Below are 19,361 nucleotides of genomic sequence, written 5' to 3'. Positions count from 1 at the left end.
GATGTTGAAGCTATGTGAGAAAAAAAAGCAGCCCAGGTCACCTGGCTGTCCTGGAGGCTGGGACAACATGGCCACCTACCCACTCATAGTCCTCTGTGGCCAGGCTAGCGAGATAGCAGCTCATGAGGAGAGCCGAGTTTGTAGATGGAAGCACTCTACAGTGCCTGTACTAGTGGCTGTTCTTGAAGGACCCAGCAGTCAAGATAACTTCTCCAGACCCCAGTCTTTCTTTAGGGAAGCATTTCCTCACTTGCCACGGCCAGAAGAAAAGGACCCACCACCCCATGCCCAGGGCTTCCATGCTGCCACGGCCATATGGCCAGGCACACTGTCCACCTTAGGGACAGAAAGATGGAGCATTCCAACTGGAAACCGAAATAAGGCCTCAGTCAAGACTCGCCTCCTGCTAAAACCAGGCAGGGCCAGTGCAAAGCAAATAAAACCAGGGTGAGGAGACAAGGGCATCTCTGGCATAAGGAGTCAGCATTTAGTCTAGGTCTAGCTGGAGGGGTCTGCGGGACTGGGGGAGCTCAGGGACGGTTTCCAGTCACTGTCTACGGGATCTCTAGGGGATCAGGTACTCCAGGGACTAAGCCCTGCCCTCCACAGTACCAGGGCCTATCAGACCTTGGGCAAATCAGTCCACTTGTCAGAGTCTGGTAACTGAGTGAATCATGGCAAGTAAGATATCGTGATGAGCGTCAGACCTCAGCAGCAGCAGTGAATCACATCGCCTTCCCGGAGCAGCCTCTTCTCCCTCCCACGTGATACAGGAAGAGAAGATGGGTGGCCCCTGGGGACTCTAACATCTGAGCAGTGAGACTCCTGCAGTGTGACAGTAGAGAGAGGAATCGTGGACACTGAGGACATAGGGTAAGCCTTCTGGCGCTGCCTCTAGCCTGCTAAGGACCTGAACAGCTCCTTCAGTTCACCCACAAAATACCTAGCCCATCAGCCTGGCCCATCCTCCTCTCCAGCTCCAGGGAAGAATCAGGCAGATCAACCTAGCAGCCATAGAGCAGGTTGCTATGCATATGTACCATGCATACATATATGCACACGTCTCTATATACATACAAATTCCTATATGTGTATGAGCATATATGTATGTAAGTATGGACTAAATACATATGAACACAGACTCATTACAACAAACTTACCCGTGCATACATAAGCACACATATATGGGAGGGGCTCATACCCTATGTCGAAGCAGCTCTCTTATGTAACTCACAATCACAGTTAGGACAACGATTCCATCATCACTGCTATTTATTAAACAGAGTCACCCCCAGGATTTTGTATGTTGACTCCCCAATCCTCTAGTGCCTGGAAATATGACTGTATTCTAAGTCAGGATCTATAAAGAGGTGATTACATTAAAATAATAGCATTAGGGTGGGGCCTTAATTCCATTTGACTGTCCTCCATGCAAACAGGGAAGAGGCCACATGAGGGTACAGCGTGACCATGGCCATCTAGAAGAGATTGACCATTGATGCCTTCATCACAGTCCTCCAGCCTCTAGGATTTTGGGCAGAGAGAGTTCTTGTGTTCAAGGACCCAGACTATTGTTATGGTAGACCCAGGAGACTTAAACAGTCAAGAAGCCACCAGGCTTAGTCATAGGCTCCTTGCTTGTCCTTGAGTTCCCAGGAGCCAATGCCCTGAACATAGCTCTGTTGGCCAAGGGCAAGCTCCTCTCTCAGTCCTCACTTTTGGCACAGGCTCACCCCACTCTCCTCTAGGTAGGCCAATTGCAGGCAGGCCATGGGGCTTGTAAGCACCAGGGCACTACAGACCTCTCTGTTCGGCAGCCTGAGATGTTGGCTTTGCCCTGGTCTGCATCCTGCACCTTTGGCTGCCTTAGCCTCTTACTGCAAGCTCCAGACCTGACCACAGCAAGTATGGCATGGCCCACTGAGAGCTCTCTATTGGCTTCTCAGACTTCTTCCAGGGGCAGACCAGAAAGAGGAGCAGGTATGGGGGAGGGTAGCTGATCTCTTCTCAGGCGAGAGCACCTAGCAGGTGAGAAGCAGGCTGTGTGCACATTTGCTGTCCACACAAACACATGCAAACACATAAGTTCCCATGTACATATGTAATCATGCACACACGTGCACATGAATACTTACAACCAGGTCAGAAATTTGTGGGAAAACCCTTACTAGCTCTCTTTATGTACCCCAGAACTGGGAGCCTCATGGAAGTAGTGAGCCTTTCCCTACATGTCTGGTCAGCAGACCTCGCTCAGCAGGCCCTCAGGCATCTTGCTACACAGAAGTCAGAAGCCTTACTGTGCTCGTAATAACCAGCTCTGGGTCCAGGGCCTGCTTGTGTTACTGAGCTGTGACAACCTGGTTACAGAGGAGGTGGAGGCTCTCTCTATCGAGTGAACGGCTGCCTTGCTGTATCCCTTTGTTTGTTTCTTCAATGAGAGTGAATGAAGTGCCTGCTTGTGCAAAGCACCATGCTAGACTTGCTGGAGGAAGGGTGAGTAAGCTGCGGAAAGGCAGCTGTTGTGCAGGGATAGACGGATGACTAAGATGAAGATGAACAGGTCCTTTCTCTGTAAGCAAGTGGGTACCTGATGATGAGGGAGATAAACCCCCCACACACACCCCAATAAACAGCCTTCTCAGGAGTCTGTTTTGGCTAGCCTGTATCCTAAGAGAGTCTGCTTGTTTTTCAAGCATGTTTGGGGGGTTGGGGCTAGAGCCCCAGTCACACAGAGATCTATGTGTTCCTTGATCTGCCATGTAGAAATGCTTACTCTGTCATTCTGGGGGGAGCCATGAAGAGAATGGCTGAGTGGGACTGTGTTCACAGTTCTGGGGTGCAGGGCAGAGAGCTGACAAAGGCTGTGCCCCCCGAGACTCTGAGCACATGATGTCACCCCTCTGCTCCTCAGCTTATAGCTTGAGGGATGGACATAGTGAGGGTCTGCCAAGGCCTAAACAGACTTCTCTGTTGGCGAGTCCAAGACTAGTTAGGACCACAATTGTTGGTAACCATGGTTGGCCCAGAAAGCACTGGGTCCCTACATGTCTCCAGAGAAGATCCATCCTATTAGTCGGGCCCAAGCTCTGGTTCCCCAAGGGCCTTGTCTCTTAGCCACCTGCAAACCCAGGGGCTGAAGATGGTTGGGGAAGAAATGCAGAACATGCTGACCGATTGCATCTCAACTGAGTCTATGAAGGGATGCCCTCCCTCCATGCCTGGTATTTTCACTCAACGGTTCTTCTCTCTCCTCAAACGTCACTCCCCCTTTGCTAATATGAAGATACATTAAAAAGCAAAGCATATCGCAAAGAATCCTTTCATGACTTGATATAATCAATAAATTGATCTCCATCTGTCCTGTTCCCATCTGAAGCCAGCCTATCAATGAGAAGAAACCTTCCCGCTTACCTGAACAACATGTCTCTCATGATTCAGTCTTGTGCCATATTTCCCCTTGTCTCCGGAGCTCTCCCATGGCCATGTGTGCCTTAGGAGTGGCCATCTCTTTACAAATGAGGAGGGATGCCTCTACCAAGGGTCTTTTGTTCTCCAGCAGGCTCTGCTCCAATTGTTACTCTGTGCCATGGCAGTTTCATGCACGAGGTCTACATGGGGTTGTATGTCACTAACAGACCGGAATACCTTCGAAGAAGTGCATTGTTGGGTAACTTTGTCATTGTGTGAATGTCCTAGGGTGTGCTTACACAGCCTAGATGGTATATCCTATCACACACCTACAGTAGATTGGAGAGAATGGCTTAGCCCATTGCTACACTCCTGGAATGCATGGTACTGTAGGAAATACTGTAGACAACTAGAACACAGTGGGGCATATCTGTGTATCTGAATCTCTCTAAGCAAAGAAAAGGTACAACACTAGGACCACTCTCACCAAACATAACCTCACTGTGCAGTGCATAACTGTCATATCTTCACTCCTATTCTGTGCCCACCACAGTTAACTAGTAGTCTATTGCCAGCACTCCACTAAAATGTTCTAGTGAAGGTTGACAAAGGTGCTCATGTTGCTGGAGCCGTGATGGCTTCCTGTTCAATTTGCTGGCAGCCAAAGTCTTTTCACTTGAATGTTCTCAGGGATTCAGAAATGTTCTTTGGGCTTGTGGTGGGTGGGTTCTCATCTCTCCTTTCCTTGCCTTTCCTCCTCTTCTCCTCTCTCCTCCTCTCTGTCTCTCTCTCTCTGTCTCTCTCTCTCTCTCTCTCTCTCTGTGTGTCTCTCTCTGTGTCTCTCTCTGTCTCTGTTTTCTTCCCTCCCTCCCTCCCTCCCTTCCATGTTTCAGACTCATCTTTGAGCTCAGTCTCTAAGTCAGCCCTTGATCACAGGCGGTTCAGTCCTCCTCCAGACTCCTCCACCTAAATGATGTCATTGCTCCTTCAAAGCCACCCTACCTGTTGCCTCCTACACTTGTGTCTTCCATTCTGATTTCTCCACTGAGATAGAGGCTCACATCAACATGTTGCCTCCCTTTGGCTATGTATCAGGTTTTCAGGATTAGCATTGATAAGGGAGAACTTTCCATTTCTGACCCCACCCCAACCTGGTCTTTCCTGTCTTGATAACTAGCAAGAGACACAGTGGAGTTCAGAATAGAAAGCTTCCCAGTGGCCCTTAAAATGCACTTTAGGATGGATGTTAACGTGCATGGCAACAAGCACACTGCAGTGCATATGCACCATATGCATTCTAGACTCTGGGTAGTTTCCTCTCAAGACTAGATGGCCAGGAAGGCTCCTAGTACACGCATGTGCACAAATATTCTCTCTCCTCTGTCTCTCTCTGTCTCTGTCTCTGTCTCTGTCTCTCTCTCTCTCTCTCTCTCTCTCTGAGTTCTCCCACCCTGCCTCTACCCTGTGAGTGGCCCCAGTGTACAGATCTTCACAACCACCATGACACTCTCAACTTCAGGACCTCCTCTGCTACTTGGAAGAAACCACACTATCCAGAAACTTCCACCTTCTTCCCTAATTATAATCATATAGGCAAACCAGGATGAGGACACGCAACCCGACTTCCATGGACAGACCCTAATACTCATTCCTTCATCTATTCCTTTAGCACTAACTCCTGTGCCTGGCAACATGTTACCCTGTATAGAAGCCCAGGGAGTCAGAGACTTAAACCCAGGTCTCAGTGGGTGTTGAGGTGAAGCTGAGCCGTGGAAGTAAATAAACTCAAGTCATGGTCCCCAACTTCAGATGATTCAACCTGGATTTTTAACCTTACCTTGGTGTGAAAGTGATAGTTATTCACTTTGAATTTAGGATCTTGATCTTTTCCAGGCTAGTCATTCGCAGTGGGATCCCCCTTTGTGATGCTGGGCAGTGGGTGAGCCCATGATGGAGAAGCCACCGACGGTACACAATGTGCACCCTCTAAATAAGTGCTAAACACTGAACCATGGAGACCAAAAAACTAGAAGGAAAGGCCAAACAGAGCCTCAGAGGTCCCTCTGCTGGGACTCCATGTGGAAGAACAATGCCAACATGAATACTGGCATTTAAGGTGCAACTGCATGAGCAGTTTCATAAACTGTGGGACAAACCTGTGGGCACCTTGAGGGACACCTCTTCAAAACATGTGCATGGGAAGGCTTCATGGGGACGGCATGCCTAAACTGAGTCAGAGGAGAAGAAGGTGGTTCAGAGGAGACAGAAGCAGAGTCAGTAGGGTGAGGGGGGAAGAGGGAGAGGAGACAGGGAGCGCTGACACAGACTACAGACAGGGCTCCCTTCTTCCTCTCTGGGATGCACAGAAGAGAATAATCTAGCCCGCCCATCAGAGGGACCCTATTATCTGTTTTTTTCTTTCAGTTATTCCATTATCTATAACTCTTATGTCTGGAATTATACTGGCCTATATAGAAGCTGGGGAGTCAGCAATAAGTAAACCCTAGTCTCTATAGGTGACGAGATAAAGCTGAGCTATGACAGTAAATGTAAAGGAGGTCTGAACCCAATATATACAGAGGGCATTGCTGAGGCCATCACCACACAAACCTGGGCTCCAGGGTGCTTGCTAGCCATGCAGAAACGTGTCTCTAAACTGGTCCTGATGCCTGAAGACCCTGTCTTTCTGCTCAGTTCTCCTGTCCTCACTAACCACACACATAGACACGCAGGCCGTCTCTGCAGGCATGCACGCGCATGCACACATGCACACACACTCACTCACGCACGCACGCACAGCGACACATTTCACACCTTCTCCCAACCCTGCCTCTGCCCGGTCAGTGACCCCAGTGCACAGACCTTTACAACCACCATGACACTCCTAGCTTTAGGACTCCTCTGCTACTTGGAAGGAACTACAGTATCTAGAAACTTCTACCTCCCCCTCCCCCACCCCCTCCCCCAATTATAACCTTAAACACAAAGCAGTATGAGGGGGATGCAGGCCAAACGGCATATTCTACATAATAGCTTGGTTTGGGTAGATGTCTTGGAAGAAGAGGCTGCCACCTGGGCCTCAACGAAACATGGGATAGTGAAAACGATGAAAGATTTTGCAGTTTTTGGTTTTTTGTTTTGTTTGTTTTGTTTTTGTTATCTTAAAGACACGATAAATCTGGCCTTTCAGGATGCACTCACAGCTGACCTGGCTTCAGGTAGTGATGCATCCAGAGTCCAGAGAAATGTCCATAGCGCTTTGTATCTGCTCCTGTTTCCCAAGTACATTCTTACCAGATCAGAGACCAAACTGACTTTAGCGTGGAGCATCCTCAAGAGCGCCACCAGAAAAATCGTCAAGGACTTTGATTGGCCCAGTATGAAGGCACGCGTGCAATTCGGAACCAATCCTTATGACTAGAGACATGGAGTTCTCTGACTGGCCAGCTCTGAGCTGTGTACCTACTTCTCCGGCGGGCCAGCTCCACTGCAGGGGATGGGCATAAGGGAGCAGGCTCTGTTGTTATTAGCACAACTGGGGTGGTAAAGCAAACAAACAAAACCCCAAATCAATAGCACTCAAGGACCTCTGCCTTGAATAACAGTCCTCCCTTTGATACTTCACACTTCTTAAGCTCCAGTATAAAGAATGTGTTCAGCTTGTTTATCAGGAGATAACGCTAAGCCCAGTGTTCCTATCACTGAGTTAGTTTCACAGTAGGGAAATAGCACATCCAGATGTTACACATGATTGCTCTGTTCTCTTGTAACAGGAACCAAGAATCCTGTGGAGTCCCTTGAGCCATTTATGCTAGCTCAGTGGTTCTCATCCTTCCTAATGCTGTGGCCCTTTAATACAGTTCCTCATGTTTTGGTGACCCCAACCATGAAATTATTTCATTGCTACTTCCTAGCTATAATGATACTGTTACAAGTCGGAATGTAAATATCTGATATGCGACCCCCACAGATTGAAAACCACTGGGCTGCAGCGATGAATTTGGAGCTCCCAAATAGAACCTTCCTTGGAAGACCGGGTAGGCCAAGGGTGTTGTTTGTTGTTGTTGTTGTTGTTGTTGTCTGTACTCCTTGAAGGTGACTTTGAGCTGGAGAATGATGCAGGGGGCTGGCTGGCTGCCCAGCTCCACCTCTGTGAGTTGACCAAGCCGCTGAAGGTTAGGCTCTGGTGTCCTTGACACTTCCCAGCAGGATTCTGATGCTAAGGCCTGCGTTTCAGTAGGAAAAGGTCATGCCCTTCAACCTGCCTCAGGGAGAAGTGAATCAAGCGAGCAGCTTTACCTGCCTGCCCAGGCAAGTCTGGGTTTCCCCTATTTTCCCTGCCTTATTATGCGGGATCCCTCTGTTGCAACCTTTATGCTTCATCCTTAGCAACCGACACCTTTTGGGATGCTTGGACACCACCTCCTAGCTGTGACTCTATCTCGGCTGGCTCAAGGATATTGGTTTAGTTACTTTCAGTGGGGAAGAGAGACTGATTTCAACTCACTGTTCAAGAACAAACCATCCATCATGGCAGAGAAGACTGGGTGCTGGAACTAGCTCTTAGCTGTGATGGCAGGAACATGAGGGTACTTTCTCACATCTCCATGGATCAGGAATTGGACAGCTTTGGATCAGAACTGAGACTGGGCCATAAGAGGTCCAGCTCTCAGCAGCCGACTCCCTCCAGCTAGGACCTGACACCTAAAGTTTCCACAGCTGTAACAGACAGCACTACCAGCTGGGGACCAATTGGTCAAATACATGAGCCTGTGGGACTTTCAGATTCAAACCATGTCAGATACCTTTCCCACAACCCTCCAGAGTACAGTGTCTTTGTCCAGTGCAGGCTCTTGTCACTGAAATGTTCCTACACGATGCTTCTCACACTATGGGCCCAGGGACTTCTAGAAAAAAGACTTTGCTCTTCTCCTTAATGTATTCCTGTGAATCCATCAGTCATTTATGGATTCCTACCCATTACATGCCAAGGGCCTGTTAGAGGCAGAAAGCTTTCCCTGGAGTTGTGTGTGGTCCAGTAGAGCAGACAGGCATAGAAACAGACAGTTATGACACAAATGGATAGCGGTATGTGCTCTGTATTGTGAGGGCTCAGAGAAGCACTAAGTCTGTCTTGGGCAGGGGTGAGCATAGTAAGGATGGGAGTAATGGAACGGAAGTCACCTCATGTCATCACAGCCAGAGTCTACAACAACTGCTTCATTCACTCAGGTATTTGTTCTCATTATTCTGAAGTGCTTTAAAAGAGTGTCAAATTCCAAAGGTCTACTTCATGCGCCTCCCCAGAGGAACACCCTATCTTACTTACTATCTTAACAAATTTGTACACATACATGCACACATACACACAGGCACACACTCTCTTACATGAGTGGTCACACAATAGTCATCCCTTTTCTCATTTGACACCTTGAAGCTCATTCCAAATCACGAGGAACATTCCAGTCAACTGCATAGTATTAGCATAGAAATGCTCTGGTCAGCCAGTTGCCTATAGTGCTGGATACTGATTTTTAAATTGCTTACTATTACAAATATTATATCATAAATAATCATGTATATGAATTATTTTTCATGTATACATAGACACAGAAATGTTGGATTAAGGACAGATTCATATTAGTTTTATCTACCTGGTATCTAACACCTAACTCTTAAAAACATATGATAGAGCTTTATCAAGTTTTCCTTCTAATCTACAATTAGCATAGCCCTTTGCTGTGGCCAGAAAACCCAGGCAGCCTCGAGGAGCTAGAGGAGGAGGCAGCAAAAAAAAAAAAAAGAGGAAGAGGAGGATAACACTTCATTTCATGCTTGATCTTTGACAAAATAACTAATTTCCCCTTTTCTCTTTTAACTATGTTTAATATTTATAAAAATTCAAAATTATTTAATATAACTAGCATATTTTGCATAACCTTAATTAACATTTTTAATTGCTATGATGAAACACTATGGCCAAAAATAATTTGGGAAGGAAAGGGTTTATTTCATCTTAGAGTCCCTCATCACAAACCATCTCTGAAGGAAGTCAGGGCAGGAACTCAAGTCTGGAACCTGCAGGCAGGAGCTGATACAGAGACCATGGAGGGTGCTGCTTACTGACTGGCTTGTTTCTCATGGCTTACTCAGCCTGCCTCATTAGACACCGCAGGACTACCTGTCCTAGGGTGGCACTGCTCACGATGGGCCAGGCCCTCCCCACCCATCATTCACTAATCCACAGGCTTGTGGACAGACAATCTTATGGAGGCATTCTTCTCCATTAGGAATTTCCTCTTCTCACACATATTAAACTGACAAAACCCAACCAGCATAGTATGTAAATATATCCATCTTAAATATGTAAACATATAGGATAATATTGTACAATGAATAAATAGTATAAATCTTCTTACATTTTATACAACACAGAATTGATTTAAATTTATTTAGGTTTATGTGTTATATGCATTTAAATGTGAATACATAACTTGGCAAGGTGGCATACTGTGTGAGGATTACGCACAGCTATGTTGAGACTACAGAGGGCAGAGTATGTCTGAGAGGACACTCACAGAGGGAAGGGAGCCTGAAGGTGGAAAGCAAGAAGCCTAGGTTGGGTCCCGTTATCCGAATCCTGAGTGCGGCTTGCCCACAGTTCAGCACAGAGTGTCTCAGGGGCAGGATCCCACGTAAACCATATTTGCTTCAGTCTGCTGGAGTAGGATGGGCTCTCTTGCTCCTTGCCTTTCACAGAATCTCAACCGACGAGGTGCACAGCTGGTGAGGTGCAGAGCCAAGAATCATACTCCGGCTCCAGAACCTTAGCATTTGAGAGATTCTTGTCAAGAGGCAGGAGGATCTCTGTGAGTTCGAGGCCAGCATGGTCTACAGAGCGAGCACCAGAACAGCCAGGGCTACACAGAGAGACCCTGTCTCAAGAAAACAAAACAAAACACACCAACAAAAAATGGAAAGAAAGGAATGGGTGTCTGTTGATGTGCTTAGAAAGGCTGATTGCGATGCCAGGCAGAACAAAAGAGATGGTGTGTGGCTGGGAGAACCAGGTATCTGAAGAGGGGTGAGCAGAGCAGGTTCTGAGTGAGCAAGAGAGAACTCCAGGGGATCCCACATGGCAAAGTGGAGGGGAGAGCAGGGTGCTGCACACCCCAGACGCTAAGACTTGAACTATCGTCATCTTTCAGCACAACTGACTAGAGCATCCCTTGAGCATCCCTTGGCTGCACATCTCTGGTCAGGATTCTGACCTCTGACCTATCTCTGGATCCTTGGCATGGGCACCCTAAAGGGAGCTGTCATTGGAAGCCCTGGCGTCAGAAGAATCCCCTAGGGTCATGCTTTGGGTTCTGCGGCTTCCAGAGGTTAGCATCCTTCCCAAGATCGTGAGAAAGGAGATGGATAAGGCAAAGGTCTTAAGTATGTTAGAACACTTTCAGGTAGGGCAGGGTGTGTGTGTGTGTGTGTGTGTGTGTGTGTGTGTGTGTGGTCATGTGGCTGAGCACACAGGAGGCCAATTATTCCAAGCTGAGCCCTTGGGAACCTTCCCAGAATTTATTGTCTATACTAAGTCATTCTCTTATCTTGGGTGGCCCTTTGGGGCCTTTAACCCCACTGCTGGGTGAGGCAGGAAAGGAGAGGAATTTGCCCTTTTGTGCGTCTCAGGTCTCCAGGCCCTACTTTCCCAGGCTCTGTCCCTGCCCCTGAACCACCCCTCCCTTGTCATTTCTCTTATCCTGTCTTCCCCAGCAGGCCCCTGAACCAGGAACCTTCAGCCTTAGGCCAATGTTTATGATTTAGGATGGCCTGTAATCCCTGCAACCTGCCTGGCTTGTGTCACACATCCCACTCACTCAAGCTAGGCTCCAAGTACCTCAGCCCCTTCTTGGAAGCCCCACAGCTGCTATACTGTTTTTATGATTGCTGCAACCAACCACCCATATCCTTGTGTCACAGCTCAAAATCAGTGACTCACATTTCTGGAGGTCAGACATTTCAAAATGGGTCCGTATGGGTAAAACCAGGATGCCAGAAGGGTTACAATCCTGCCCACTTCTGCTTTTTCCAAGGTTTAAACAGCTCCGTGGTGAGCTGATTCTGGCCCCTCCCTTCCTCTCAGAACCCAAGAGCAGCATCCTCACATCTCCTGTGTTCTGACCTCTGCACATTCCCTTTTGCCTCTTTCTGATCCTCCTGCTCACCTCACGGAGGATCCTTGTGATTTCTCTGGGCCACTAGACAACCTAGAATGATTCACCAGCTCAGGGTCCTTAACTTAATCATATTAGTGAGGCCCACTGGACCTCTGCTGACAGGACAATTACCCCTCTAGAGATTTCCAGTTCCTGCTGGTTGTTCCGTTCTATGCGCACGCTTCAGATAGGCTGTGGAACCACTGGGAAGAAGACAGACGTGACCCAATGTAAGTTGAGTTGGAGGTTCCCGAGTGACAGGGAAGTGGCGTTTGAGAAGACTGGGTAGGAGAGAAACCCCCTCACTTCAGGATGCTGGGACTGAAGAGGAGGGATACTTGAGGCTTCCAGTTAAAAGGGTAGCTTAGCACACACTAATCCCTTTCCTGACATCTCATTGCAGTGACAACGGTGACCTTTAAAAGATCATAAACCATGAGAATGAGGGAAACGTGGGGGAGAGGGGCAAAGGAGAGGAGGAGATGATGGAGAGGAAGAAGAGGAAGAGGAGGAGGAGGAAGAAGACTGAGCTAGGGAGGGGATTTAGAATGGGTGCAATCTGAATTCTATCCTGTTGTGGTCAGAATCCCTGTAGCAGGGTAAAGAAGGGAGTTCAAATGAGAGATACAGTTACAGAGGCTGAAATGCCTCTCAGTGGAAAAGCACCTCCCTGTCCAATGAAAGGCCCTGGGCTCTAGCCCTAGCACAAGGGAGGAAAAGGGCGAGAAGGAGACAGTTAAAGAGAAAGAAGAGAGGAAGAGGAAGAGGGAGAAGAGGAAGAGGGGGAAGAGAAAAAGAGGAGAGAGAGGAGGAAGAGGAAGATGGGGAAGAGAAAGGGGAGGAAGAGGCAAAGGAGGAGGAAGAGCAGGAAGCTCTTTTGTTCCTAGATCCCTTCTGCTTCCCCTCTCTGGGGTGTTAAGCTCAGCTGAGGGGTGAACACTGAATGCCCTAGACACAGAGTGAAAAATCTGGCCAGCTTGGGAGGAAACCTTCAGTCCTCATTCTGGGAATTCACTGAAAGACTTGCCCAGGTCCCTCCCCAGTGCAGTCTGTGTTTGGCAAACCCTACCTTAGCCTGGCATAATATAACAATCAACATGCTAAGAACAAAAGCCAAACACCCTTGTCAACTAAAAACCCTGGCAGATGAAACAGCGGTGCTAGGAGATAAGGTTCAGGCGATCTAGTAATTAGGACAAACTAACCAAAAGATGGAAAGTAGGGGAGATTTAAAAATAGGATTAGGGGTGTCATTCAATGTTTGCCTAGCATGCAAGAAGCCCTGGGGTCCATCCTTACACATCACAAGTCAGGCTTATGGTGTAAACCTGGAATCCCAGACATGGAAAGTAGAAGTGGGAGGAGGGTCTGAAGTTCAAGGTCATCCTCAGGGAGGGAGCGAGTTTGCAGCTGGTCTGGGCTTCTTAGACCCTATGTAGAGGGCATGGGTGAAGGGAGGTGATAGGTGAAGGAAGGAAGGGAAGAGAGAGGGAAGGACAGGGGAAGAAAAAAGGAGGGAGAAAGGAGGTAGAAGGGGAAAAGGAGGGGAGGGAAGAGGGAAAAAGAAATATTTAAACTATAAGAGCATCAATCCAGGCAATTTAATGCTAAAATAACAGAAATTGCAGAAGAAAAGACCATTGGCAGGAGTTGAAAATAGCCCCATGCCACAGAAGCTGCAAGCGCAGAGAAGGTGATCTTTCCAATCTCCTGCCAAGCACACAGAAGGGGATCTTTAGACAAAGACTTCTGCAAGCAAGGCTGAAGTGATGGCTCAGCAGTTAAGAGTTCTGGCCACTGTTCCAGAGGACCAGAGTTCGATTCTCAGGAGCCACGTGGTGTCTCACAAAAGTTCAAGGGTATCCAGCACCCCTTTCTGGCCTCCTTAGGCACCAGGCACACCCATGGTGCCCTGACATACATGCAGGCAAAACCCTCATACACATAAATCAAAATAAGTGAGAGGATTTTCTTTTAAGCTTAAAGGAAAAGATGGTTTGCTGTCACCAATTCTCTCGCTTTATTGCTCCCAAACTTCTGCTCTGTGGGATGGTCTCCACCTTGTCATGGTGTTCTTTAGGGAGCAAAAGATCTCAGGGCACCTGATATGTGGTGTAGTATAAGGCCAGGAGGGAGAGAAGAAACTTCAACCGGCAGCAGAATATTGGAAGCAGAAGACAGACAAACAGCCCTAACCATCCCCAAACCACCCTGAGGCACATTTAGTGTCTTCATTTCCTGTGTAACAGAGACTCGCTTTCTGTACCATTTAAATTAATTACCATATGATCCATTATCACCTGAGACACAGAAGGCACCCAAACTAAAACATGGGTCACCCATGGAACAAATGAGGTGCTGAGTGTGGGCGTGGTCCATAAACGCAGGAGCAGCTGGAAGGACCGTTAGAGAAGAAGTCTTGCTTTATGCTCCCCAACGCTGGGGATAGAACCCAGTGTTGCACAGCAGTCAGGTAAGCACTTTTGCCCCCAGGCTACATCCCCAGAGTTCCCAGCCTTTCTAAAACCTGTTGCTAGGGCCGGGCTTCCTTTTGCCATCTCTTTCTACCCAGTGAGTTTTTCTGAGTGACAGACTTCTGCAAAAAAGGAAGGTAGACCACAACTCAATCCACTCTAGATGAGTGGTCAAGGTCATTAGGAAGCTCAGAGTCCTTGGGAGGCCCAAGATTGACTTGGAGGTTAGGAAGCCAAGAATTCTGCAGCCACAGGCTAGGAGCTGCACTATCACTGTTCCACTATGTGGCTAGACCAGAATTCTGCTACTGTTACACTGAAGGGTCAGAGGCCTTCATACCGCACTATCTAAAGAAAACCCTTGCGTTCTTCTTCATCAACATTGAGACAGTACTGTCTTGTCCCCATGGTCTTCCCTAAGGAGGCTGTGGGGCATGTCTGGCTTCTGCCATGACTGAGAAGGGATTGACTATGTGGGAAATTCTCTAGCATGAGGATTTTGTGCAAAACAAGAGAAGGGGAGCGGGAGGGGGAGGATGAGAGGAGAGAGGGGGAGGGAGGCACAAAGAAGAACTTAAGAAAAGCAAGCATGTAGAAGCCAGATTGACCATAGACTCTCAATCTGACTAGAGCCACAGTCTGTCCGGAGACTCTGACCCCATGGCCCCCAGAGCGTTCTGCTGGTACTTAGGTCCACAACCCTGTCTACTCCTCACAACAGAAGCCAGCCCTGAACCTGCTGCCCCTACTCTACTAGCTAAGCCTTCGGAGTTCTGAAAGGCTCTCCCAAGGGCTGGCTAAGGTATGAGAGCTGGGGAGGACAGTGTTGGGGCAGCTGATGGAAGCCATGAAACAGCCCCAAGGGTTTATTCTATGCCAGAGTCAGTGGTCTGGGACATGTCTATGAGATCTCTGGCAGAGCTGAAGAAAAGAGCTGACACCCTGCATCCAGAGCCCACCCATAGTGAAAATGAGACAGCTTTTCTGAGCTGGGCTTTGCATAGAGCTTCCAAGATGGCAGGCTACATCTCAAAGTCTATCAGTCCATTGGCACATCACCCAGTGTCCTGAGCAGGGGGGCTCTAGTGTATAAAAGGGAAGCGGGTCCCAGATGAAGAAGGAGTCCTGTGAAGAAAGCGGTTAAGGGGAGCAGAGATAGTCAATGACCTTCTGGAACTTTCCAGAAAACAGGGTCACCTTCTGTCGTGTTTCAGAATGTAAGTCAAGCCTGTGAGAGAACACACCTTGTAATCTCAGCGCTGAGACAGGACCTGGGGTGAAGCAGGAGTAGATGAAAACGATTACCTGTCTCTGTCTGCCTCAACTTCCCCCATTCTTCCCCCCTCATCCTGGCTAGGACAAGTTGCTGGCAGCCTCTCCCCCATTAACCACAGCCAGGGGGCCTAGGTGGGCATGCTCCAAACTGAGGAGACACCTCTTCCCCACACTCTGTGATCAGGCGCCCCAGGGCCAAGCTGTGGAGGCCTCAGGGCCTGGCACAGACCACAGGAGGGAGGCGGGGCGGGGGCGAGGAGATGAACTCATCCTTTGCTTACCTCAGACTGCTCTCTGATCGTAAAACCCCAGACGCCGAGCAAATGGCCTCAGGTGTGTGCTCGCCAGTTTCGCTGGGATACTAGTCAGGAATGGCAAGAGGCTGACCTGGTTTCGGTGGAGCGGCCCTCCTCTCTTCTCCTCTCCCTCCCCCTCCCTCTCCCCCTTCCCCACCCCTCCCCCCTCCCCCTCCCCCCTCTCCCTCTCCCTCTCCCTCTCCCTCTCCCTCTCCCTCTCCCTCTCCCTCTCCCTATCCCTCTCCCGCGAGGCCTGGCCCTATGGATTTTTCCCCCTCCCTCGCTTCCCTTCTTCTCTCTGGAGATGCCAGTTCTTTATCAGGGCCAAGAAAAGCAAGGGAGTTCTTAAAAGTTGACCTAGGACAAGTCCCTTCTCCAAGGGAGAAAAACAAAACAGCAAAAACTATGCTGTCCCAGAGGCCAGGATCTAAGTCTTAGCCCTGTTCCAGCCTTACTGTCCCATTTCTACCCTACTACCAAACCTAGGGGCCCCAGGAAGCCTCACCCAAAGTCCACATGGGAGACCAAAGCTGGGAACATCCCATGACTAAGCAGCCAATAGAGACTGCAGGCAGTGCTGAGACTTTCCCCTATGCCAAAGAGAAGGGCTGGCCCTCTACATCCTCAAGGGGCTGCTCCAAGTTCTTAGCCCCCTTGCAACAACATTAGTACCTCGAAGATCTAGAATTCTCCCTGGTTCGTGCTTTATGTGGGAAAACTGAGACCACAAGAAGACGGGAACAGACAGCCGACACAGGCCTCACTCTGGTTTCTGAACTGCGAGCCCATCCTTGCCCCTCTGGGTCTTCTGGAAAGGCATGGAAAGGATCAGCACCAGCGGCAGAGTGCTGTGGGGGGCTGGGGGCTGATGTGGGGGCACACACAGCTGAAGCCCTGCTTTTGGCATCCTCATCCTGCCTCCCAGCAAAAAGGCTGATGCAGTCAGTGTCCTGGGAGTCGGTGGTGCCAGCACAGTAGAGGCAGATCTGTCTGGGCCTGCCTGGCCCTGAGCATCCCAGTTCTAGTGGCTTGGTTCTTACATAGTTGTTACCCTCAAGTTTATCTTAGACATTCCAGAGCTGTTGGAGAGAACATTTTCCTAATCAGAGGCTGGAGAGCCTTCCACAGGGCCATCTGTGTCAAGCCAGTGCTGTGGGAAGGGCCCTTAGGCTCTCGGGGGAATCAAAGTTGCGTCCCCGTTGGTCTTATTGCTGCTGGTAACCTTGGGAACTCCTAGGACAAGGTTACCTCCTCCAGGAAGACAGTATGGGGAGGAAGAAACAATTGCCACCAACTCAGGGCTGAGTCCTGATTGGCTCCAAACAGCTCTTCAGTCCTGAATGAGTTGCTACCACCGCCACACCACACACACACACACCCAGTGAGAGCTTGTTTCTGGCTTTTGCAGGGGAGGTGTGTGTAGGGGAGCCAGGGTGGGCTGGGTTATAAAGAACAGTGATGAAGAACCTAGCAGGCTCTCACATAGCAGTGGCTGATGACATGAAAGCTGTTCAGGAAGTCTTTTCAAATACTGCAATGGTCGGGTCCCAAGTCTGCCTTCCTGTATAGTCTCTGCCTCTCGTGCCAGGGGCTCAGACACCGGCCTTCTTTCCTCTCCTGGGCAGTGTGGGGGATGGGGAAACGGGCCCCCTCCCACCAGTGCTCTGTTCATTATCCCTGAAATGTGGGAAGGACATGCCCTGGGGAGTAGATGATCTGATTCTTGGCTATCAATTTAATGTGGTCCTCCACCATAAAAAGGGACAATATAGGGACAGGGTGATGGCTCAGCATCTGTGCAAGTGTTCAGATCTGCAACACCCACACAGAAGCCAGGCAGGCACGACAGCCACCGGTGAGCCCAGGCAACCTGGCTATCTAGAGCAGCTAGAATTGGCAGGCTCAGAGTTCATCAAGAGACTACGCCTCGGTGACCAAAATAGAAAGTGATTAAGGAAAACGCCCAAATGCAACTTCTAGCCTCCACATACACCCTCATGTACATGAACTCACACACGTGGACGCATACACACACATGCATGCATAACATGTACACACACCAAACAGAACAAAGAAATCAAGAATCAAGAACAAAACAGTAGCATGTCCAATAACAGCCTGAGGAATTAGTGTTAGCTTGTTGGCATGAAGCGGCTAGGAGAAGCCTCGTGAACAGACAAAATTCCAACTCGTAGAAGCCCTGCAAAAGGCAATATTGTCGCACAGAACTCAATACAAGGGTTGCATGAGCAATGGAGTGGGGGTGTCTGTAGGGAGATAAAGATGCTCAGCCTATCAAACTGTGCATCTGAAGATATAGTCCCACCACTACTAAACTTTAATAAAGCTAGCCAGAGGGCTGGAGAGATGGCTCAGCGGTTAAGAGCACTGACTGCTCTTCCAGGGGTCCTGAATTCAAATCCCAGCAACCACATGGTGGCTCACAACCACCTGTAATGAGATCTGACGCCCTCTTCTGGGGTGTCTGAAGACAGCTACAGTGTACTTACATGTAATAATTGAATAAATCTTAAAATAAATAAATAAATAAAGCTAGCCAGGAAAGATCTTCCAGCTGGTAAGATGTGGTTAGAGATGTGGCCCTTGCAGCTGGCCACATCCAGGAGCAAAGCTTCTCTCTAAGAAACATGGAGGGCGTGTGCAGCCCTTACAAGTCAGTGATTAAGTGACCTGGGAAAGTGGAGACTTTGAAGAAGATAATTCTGGAACATCTCAGAGGCGTTGCCTTAAACAGGCTACAGGTAAGTGGGCCCAGTCTCAGGACATTTACCCCAGCCTGCCTGCCTGCCTGCCCGCCTGCCTGCCCTGCCTGCCCTGCCCTGCCTGCCTGCCTGCCTGCCTGCCTGCCCTGCCCGCCCGCCCGCCCACCCGCCTGCCTGCCTGCCTGCCTGCCTTCTTTCCTTCCTTCCTCCCTCCCTCCCTCCCTCCCTCCTTCCCTCCCTTCCTTCCCCGAGTCACCATGCCCCTACCCACATCTGAGGGCCTCACTCCAGGATCTACCTGAAGAAAGCTCCATCTTTTAGAACTATCAGAAAGTGTTCCCTTAGTCACACCACTGTTTTGTTTGTTTCCTTCTTTCGGCCCAGCATGGGGGGAGGGGGGAGGGTACAGACTCAGCCAAGCTTGGGTCTTTGGCTTGGCATACAGTACCAAGGAACTACTCCCTTCCTTTTACTTCTGGAAAGTTCTGCAGGTTATTCAGGCAAGACTGACCTCTTTCCCCCCAGCCTTGTCCTTCCAGCATCTACTGCTGCAGACTCTATCGCTCCCTGCCCTTCTGCCCTCCCTGCCTCTAACGGCTAACGCCCTCCAGTGGTTCTCGCTCTGCAGCGTTGGCTCTGCTACAGAGAGTGGGGAAGACCTGATCTGTCAGCGCTGCCTCTTTCTCTCTTCCCTCTATCCTCTCCCTGGAACTCCAGTGACCCGGGGACAGGACTGGAATACTTTGTCTGTGTTTTAGAATTAATATTTACTCCTAAATACTAGTTACTTCTGCTGCGCAGGGGAGAGCAGTTTGGACAGTTCAAGACCTAGGTACTTTGCTGAGCCACAGACCTGAAAGACCTGGCCTGGGGCAGCTAGAATCAGACACTGCAGGGCTCAGGATCAAGAACCAGGGTGTCTGGGTCTTTCTCACCTCTGTTGCTGGCTCACTCTCTCCCTCTTGTCCCCCT

Source organism: Mus musculus, chromosome 12, assembly GCF_000001635.26.
Source record: "Mus musculus strain C57BL/6J chromosome 12, GRCm38.p6 C57BL/6J".
NCBI classification, from domain to species: Eukaryota; Metazoa; Chordata; class Mammalia; order Rodentia; family Muridae; genus Mus; species Mus musculus.
This window is presented reverse-complemented; position numbering follows the sequence as displayed.